The sequence below is a fragment of the Schistocerca serialis genome, chromosome 1, assembly GCF_023864345.2.
Source record: "Schistocerca serialis cubense isolate TAMUIC-IGC-003099 chromosome 1, iqSchSeri2.2, whole genome shotgun sequence".
Taxonomy (NCBI): Eukaryota; Metazoa; Arthropoda; class Insecta; order Orthoptera; family Acrididae; genus Schistocerca; species Schistocerca serialis.
The window spans coordinates 72,826,804-72,834,893 of NC_064638.1; the positions used below are offsets into that span (position 1 = coordinate 72,826,804).

At 48.1% G+C, this 8,090-nt stretch overlaps 1 non-coding gene across 1 annotated transcript; it reads left to right on the forward strand.

The window, feature by feature from the left end:
* The first annotated feature begins 744 nt into the window (after positions 1–744).
* Positions 745–818, forward strand: Trnat-ugu (transfer RNA threonine (anticodon UGU)). Its single transcript has one exon. It is a non-coding gene; the product is annotated as a tRNA-Thr (tRNA).
* The last annotated feature ends 7,272 nt before the right edge of the window (positions 819–8,090 follow it).

Consider the following 8,090-nt stretch of genomic DNA (forward strand, 5'->3'; position numbering starts at 1 on the left):
TCAAAAGTCCCCATCTGTTGACTCGGGGATCGAGAGGTGGCTGCATGATCCGTTACAGCCATGCGGATAAGATGCCTGTCATCTCGACTGCTAGTGATACGAGGCCGTTGGGATCCAGCACAGCGTTCCGTATTACCCTCCTGAACTCACAGAGTCCATATTCTGCTAACAGTCATTGGATCTCGACCAACGCGAGAAGCAATGTCGCGATACGATAAACCGCAATCGCGATAGGCTACAATCCGACATTTATCAAAGTCGGATACGTGATAGTACGCATTTGTCCTCCTTACACGAGGCATCACAACAACGTTTCACCAGGCAACGCCGGTCAACTGCTGTTTGTGTTTGAGAAATCGGTTGGAAACTTTCCTCATGTCAGCACGTTGTAGGTGTCGCCACCGGCACCAACCTTGTGTGAATGCTCTGAAAAGGTAATCATTTGCATATCACAGCAGCTTCTTCTTGTCGGTTAAATTTCGCGTTTGTAGCACGTCATCTTCGTGGTGTAGCAATTTTAATGGCCAGTTGTGTAGTTTTGGTAAAACCGGCCATGACCTTCTTCTGTGCGGATACACACTTATTCCTCGAACTCTTACGTGACTTGGTAAGAATGTCTTCCACGAGTAATGAGTGTGCTGGAGTGGGACACTACGAATGTAGTGTTTGGACATACAAGGTGAGAATGTGGGTCTCGCGTGATGCGTGCGCTAGATACTCCGTGCAGTCGCCCTATCCTCTGTGACCTCGGTGGCTCAGATGGATAGAGCGTCTGCCATGTAAGCAGGAGATCCCGGGTTCGAGTCCCGGTCGGGGGACACATTTTCACCTGTACCCGTTGATATATATCAAAGCCCGTTAGCAGCTGAAGGTATTAATATAAATCTAATTCGGTTCTTAAGAGGTTGTGTGATCACCAGGAACGGTAATGCATGCTCTTCAAGTACTCCTTACGCTAGTCACATGGTTGGTACGGAGTTCTTGTAGTAGGGCGTTCCGTTCCTCCACAACTGCAGGATGCTCGTTGGTGGATTTGGATGTCGAAGTTCTGCAGAACGTCTCTCCAACGCATCCCACACTGCACTAAGTCCGGCGAACGGGCGGGCCAGTCCATTCGCCGAATAAATACTGGTTCCAAGTGGTCCTCCAGCTGCGCCGTTCGATGAGGTAGCTCAATGTCACCGATAAAAAATAATTCAGGGCGGAACGCACCCCTGGAAAAATGCAATTGGGGAAGGAGTACATCGGGATAGCTGATGAGTGTGACGTGCCCAAAGATTTGGAAGTCAGTACGCCCATGCATTATGCCTCCCCCTTGACCATCAGAATGACCACGTTTGACAATGCTGGGCGTACTCTTACATAACAAGAGATGGGAACACTTAATGCACGCATTGTCGAAAATGTGCGTTCCGATGGTCCAGGCGTTATGGCGTGGGGAGGCAAAATGTTGCATGGGTGTACTGCCTTCCAAATCTTTGGCACAGTACACTCACCAGTTAACCTTATTGTGACACTGTGCTCCTTACAATGTTTGTTATAATCTGTCTCGATTGCAAAAAGGTTTATTCACATGACCGGTTTGGATTCCTCTAGAACCATCTTCGGATCTGAAATGACCATGATACTAATTTACTATTCCACAAATGCAAACCTATTTCATCCTATCCGATCAAATCAAATGTACCAGAACGTACCAGCAATTCCGGTTACAGGAGTAACCCGTCCACACACAGCAACCTTCACATGCTGCGTCACATTAAATTGGTTGGCAGAATGCACGTCATTTATATTAATTATGAAACTCTTACCGACAGGTGGCGTCTGGTACATTTTTTACATTACCTATGCACGTACTGTATTAAGTAGATTTTTCTAATTTGCTTTTATCTCTAAAAATACTTAGTTAATATCTGTAGTTGTCAAGGTTAAAATCTGTACTTGTCAAAATTAAAAACACAATAAAATTTTCAATTTTGTATGATCGAAAACAAAGGGCGATTTCAATATCCATGGCGCTGGTGTAGACTTGTTTTCCTCCACGGTCTGCTTCCGTGGTTCCCGCTATTTCTGTGTTGTGCTGCGAGCCGTTCAGTCGTGTGGTGTCCATCGCCGTGGGTAAGAGGGCCCTGCAGGAGGGCCCCGTCAACGTCGTTAGGCGCTGCACGCATCTTCCAGCTGTTCCACCGTGCAACATCTCTCATCCTTCGTCTTGGACTTCTATAAGCAACAGTGATCATTTCAGTAAGTCATCAGAAATACTAAAATAGGCGTTAGGATTGAACTCGCTTTGCTCGTTGAGGATTAAATGCGGGTCTTTCTTTTTGTGGGTGTATATTTCAACTTCTTCTAAAGTGTTAAGAAACCGTCCCTTATGAGCTCTATGTAGGATTTCTAAGTTTTGTTCAATGTTCGTGATTGAGTGCTTTAAGGCAGCCACATGCGCCCCAAACGCTGTTTTGTTTTGAGAGTAGGTGCGCCCCCTAAATCTGGTATATTTGATGTTGATCGGATAGGATGAAATAGGTTTGCATTCGCGAAATAGTAAATTAGTATCATTGTCATTTCAGATCTGAAGATGGTTCTAGAGGAACCGAAACCTGTCAAGTGAATAAAAATTTTTACAATCAAGACGGATTATACGTAACATTGTATAAACAGAGATTGCGGTATGCCATCAGACATTATGTCTGTTTTTGTAAAACTGTACTCTCTCCCCATGGGCTTGACCACATCGAACAGCGTAGGTGGGGGAGCTCTTCAAAAGAGAGGATATTTGGCGAATAGAGTGGCCTGCTCAGACACCAGACTTAAATCCCATCGAGGACGTGTGGGATGCTTTGGAGAGACGTTTTCAGCACGTCCACATGTGCCAACGAATATTCCAAAGTTGTCAAAGCGCTGCTCGAGAAATGGAACGTCCTACCCCATGAACTCCTTATCAACCTTATGGCCAGCATGGGAGCTCGTTTCAGGGCGTGCAGTCCCGTCCGTGATCACGCATTCTGTTAACAACCATATCCCCCGTTTTGTGATGTCCAGCGAACCACATAATAACTTGTGGCGACTTCAGTTTGTAAGGCACCCCTTATCTGCAGATAAGAGCGCCTTTTACTGTATTTCAAGTTTTGCTATTTCACATACATGAAGCGAATGTGTCAGCGATGGAGTACGCACAGAGTAATGACGAGCGGTAGGTTCCCACGCTAGCTAACAGAGGTGGTTGATCACCTGGCAGTTTCAGGGCCAGTGGGATCAAGTGCCGATGCAGAAATCACTCGTGACGTCAGCACAGAGACACGTAGTGAATGTACATTTGTCCTGGCGTGAATTGTTATTAAAAATATTTGCTAACAAATGTTGCCTTTGCCACTCAGACATTAGGGCAAGTCTACAGGTCATAAATACTATCTTTCAGCAATTTTACAATGCCAGGAAACGTTCATATTAATAAATAAATGAATAACTTTGGCATCACGGAAGATGTACGATGTTATACGAATCATCCGATTGTACACTCAAATTACAGATTGTTGGCCATAGTCGGCAGTCGCTGATAGGATGTCTTTCCATCTAGTCATGTCGTACACCACACTCTCGTAACGTTAATAGTTAGCTTACAATCAGAGTGAACAAGTTCATTTTATAGTGTTCCTTAAGTGAACGCACAATAATGGCATCCCGTGTAAAAATTATCTGCGCAAAAATATTTCTCGCTTCATTATGTAAAACATACACTATGTGATCGACAGTATCCGAACACATCCAAAAACATACGATTTTCATATTAGGTGCTTTCTGCTGCCACCTAAAGCAAGGTACTCCATATCAGCGACCTCAGTAGTCATTACACATCGCGAGAGAACAGAATGCGGCGTTCTGCCGTACTGACGGACCTCGAACGTGGTGAGGTAATTGGGTATCACTTGTGTCATACGTCTGTACGCGACATTTCCACACTCCTAAACATCCCTAGGACCACTGTTTCCGATGTGATACTGAAGCGGAAACGTGAAGAGACACGTACAGCACCTAGCTGACAGAGACCGCCGACAGTTGAAGAAGGGTCGTAAGGTGTAATAGGTAGACATCTATCCAGACCATCATACAGGAATTTCAAACTGCATCGGAATCCACTGCAAGTACTGTCACAGTTAGGCGGGAGGTGAAAAAACTTGGATTTCATGGTCGAGTGGCTGCTCATAAGCCACACATCAAGTTAGTGAATGCCAAACGACGCCTCGCTTGGTGTTAGGAGCGTAAACATTGGAAGATTGAACAGTGGAGAAACGTTGTGTGGAGTGGCGAATCACGGTACATAACGTGGCGACCCGATGGCAGCGTGTGGGTATGGCGAATGCCCGGTGAACGTCATCTGGCAGTGTGTGTAGTGCCAACATTAAAATTCTGAGGCGGCTGTGTTATGGTGGTCGTGTTTTTCATGGAGGGTGCTTGCACCCCCTTGTTTTGCTTGGCACTATCACAGCACAAGCCTACATTGATGTTTGAAGCACCTTCTTGCTTGCCAATGTTGAAGAGTAATTCGTGGACGGCGATTGCATCTTTCAGCAAGATCGAGCACCTGTTCATAATGCACTGCCTGTGACGGAGTGGTTACAAGACATTAACATCCCTCTAATGGACTGGCCTGCGCAGAGTTCTGACCTGAATCCTATATAACTCCTTTGGGATGTTTTGGATCGCCGACTTCGTGCCAGGCCTCACCGACCGACGTCGATACCTCTCCTCAGTGCAGCACTCCGTGAGGAATGGGCTCCTATTCCTCATGAAACCTTCAGGCACCTGACTGAACGTATACCTGCGAGATTGGAAGCTGTCATCAAGGCTAAGTGTAGGACAACACCATATTGAATTCCAGCATGACCGATGGAGGGCACCACGAACTTGTAAGTCATTTTCAGTCATGTGTCCGAATACTCTTGATCACATTGTGTAGGTGGCAGTATTGCACTTTCCGAAACCGATGGCGCTGCTACGTCTCTGCAAGGGGACATAAATCTACGAGAGCATCTCCATGTAACAGATACGAAGAATTGCTACGCCGCAGCTTGCTAAGTCAGTGTCCGCCTGCGTATCTGAGAGGTAACGTGTTTTCCTACAATGCAACGAGTCCGGGTTCGATTCCCGGCCGGCTTGGAGATTTTCTCAGCCCATGGACTGGATATTGTGTGGCTTTCATCTCATTATCAACGACGCGCAAGTCGCCCAATGTGGCTTCATCTTAAATAAGACTTGCAAGCCGGCGGCCGAAATTGCCCCTTTAGGGCCTCCCAGCCAACGATGCGAGAAGATCATTTCAATACTAAGTGAGTTCAAGGAAAGACTGCCTTAATTACCGCAAAACTCTGGTGGGAAATCGTGGCCAGTTATGCTGTAAGCTGCTTATACCACCATCTACGGACTCATCGGCTAAAATGAGACATTTCTGCAGGTTTAGTACGAGTGGTTGGTTCTTGCAAATGCAGTTATTGTCTTTGAATAAAAGTATAATTTCTGTTCGTCGAATTGCGTACTTCTTTGAGTTAACTTCTCCAAAATACTGTAGCAGCTCTTTCTATGTGTGGGCCAAGTTTCATCGATATACGTTATATGGCAGTGAGATATCATGCACAAGTTAATTTCATACAACCAGCGTAATTAACAAAATAAAAATAAAAAAAGCAACACGGGCCGAGAAAACCGCACCAAGCCCAAGAATCAGCCTAAGCAGCATGTTAAAAGTCGTGAGCAGGCCGCAGTTACTGAACAAGCCGCCGGCCTCGTCAGCGCTCAGCAGGAGTGAAGTTCCTGCAGACCCGTGCGGCAGGCAACTATTCACGGCTGCAGATTCCTAGGAAATGGCAGGAGAGTCTGAGCGGCGGCTTTCCCTCGGCAGGTCGCGTAAGTCTTAAAATACCGGCACGGCGTAAAGGGAAACTGTTAGCGCCGGGAGTAGCAGTCCGGACGTTGGGATCGAGGATGAGAAGTGGGAGCACTTCCACGCACTCGGCGACATAGTGCGAAAGTAGTCTGTGCGCTCGTGGTGCAATCCTACACCTTGAAGCTTATTTGCTTTAGTGAAAGGAGCTTGAGGAGTCGGAGTCGGGAGCGTGCCTTGGCTTGGATTGTCCGGAGATGGGGGGTCCAGGAGAGGCGACGGTCAAGGGTGACGCCAAGGTACTCGAGGGTGGGGGTGAGGGTGATAGGATGGCCATAAATGGTGACATAGAAGTCGAGGAGGCGGAAGGAAGGGGTGGTTTTGCCTACAATGATCGCCTGGCCGCTCCAGTTTTTTTTTTTTTTTTTTTTTTCTTTATTGTTATTTTCAAACCCGTACAAACAGGCAGGCTGTCAGCAGCATGGTACGCCGCTCTTCAGCCGTAGAGGAGATAAAGAAAGAACAGAAAGAATACACAAATGTGACATAATGGTGGGTAATAAAACAGTAGACACATAAAGACAAACACGGAGCCGTTCACACTCGACGATAATTCACTACAAACTGTTGTCACGATGCACTAACACTGAAGATGGCGATGGCACAGGTGAACGATGGAGTATGACGGGAACACTGAACACTAAACATGACGGCACTCACAAGACACTGATGGCGATGATCTCCGGCGCGCGAATGTCCACTCAGCGTGTGCGAGTCCGGGGACCTGCCAAGAGGGGAACAGGGGGAGGAGGGGGAGAGGGGAGGAAAAGAGGATGCCACGGCTTAGGAGACGGGGACAGGAGGATAGGGACAGGGGAGGGGAGGCCCGGGAGAAAAGGAGGAGGGAGGGAAAAGGGAGGGAAGGGAGGGAGGGTGCCCAGAGGAGGAAGTACAGGAGGAGGTTGGGAGGATCAAAGTTGGTAGGAGGGGTAGATGGAGGGGAGGAGGGCATCATCAGGGAGAGGGAGCCGGCGGAAGCCACCTTGGGAGAGGGTAAGGAGGGTGGAGAGATGGAGACCGGGCGGGACGTGGGAATACAGGCACGGCAGCTGGCGGGGGTGGGAGAGGAGCGGGGAGACGAGCGGGTGAGGAGGATCAAGTTTACGGGAGGTGTACAGGATCCGTATCCTTTCAAGGAAAAGGAGGAGGTGGGGGAAGGGGATGAGATCATACAGGATCCGTGTGGGGGAGGGGAGACGGATGCGGTAGGCGAGGCGGAGAGCATGGCGTTCCAGGATTTGGAGGGATTTATAAAAGGTAGGGGGAGCGGAGATCCATGCTGGATGGGCATAACAAAGGATAGGGCGGATGAGGGATTTATAGGTATGGAGGATGGTGGAGGGGTCCAGACCCCACGTGCGGCCGGAAAGGAGCTTGAGGAGACGGAGGTGGGAACGTGCCTTGGCTTGGATTGTCTGGAGATGGGGAGTCCAGGAGAGGCGACGGTCGAGGGTGACGCCAAGGTACTTAAGGGTGGGAGTGAGGGCGATGGGACGGCCATAGACGGTGAGATAGAAATCAAGGAGGCGGAAGGAAGGGGTGGTTTTGCCTACAATGATCGCCTGGGTTTTGGAAGGATTGACCTTGAGCAACCACTGGTTGCACCAAGCGGTGAACCGGTCAAGATGGGATTGGAGAAGGCGTTGGCCGCTCCAGTGCTCGCTTCGTCCCTTTATACTCGTGTGCCGCGCAACTGCGCATGCGGCCACAGATACAAATGCGCCAGAGGCGTTAGTCGGCGGCAGAGACGTGCACAGTGCGCCAGTTAACATCTATGACACCGCAGTCAATCTGTGTTGGCATGTCGATATATCATTGTGAGCTGCACTGCGACGACGTCTTTGTGAATTTATTACACCAAGTGCTGGATTCCATGATTTATCAAGGTTGAAACCACTATCTCTATTAATTGGTAGTCAAGCGAATCTCAATTGCCTCCTTCGCTATCGAGTCCGAAAAAGATGATGTAGTTGTCAAAACTTCGACGTTGTCATACAACATACTGTGAGCAGTATCAATACAGTGTTCTGCCACTGCCGACTTGTTAGGTTGTAAAAGTCGTGTGTACCTCCGGTGTTCTGTACATCTTTCTTGGACAGTACGAGTTGTTTGTCCGATGTAAGAAAGGCCACATTCACATGGAATTTTGTAA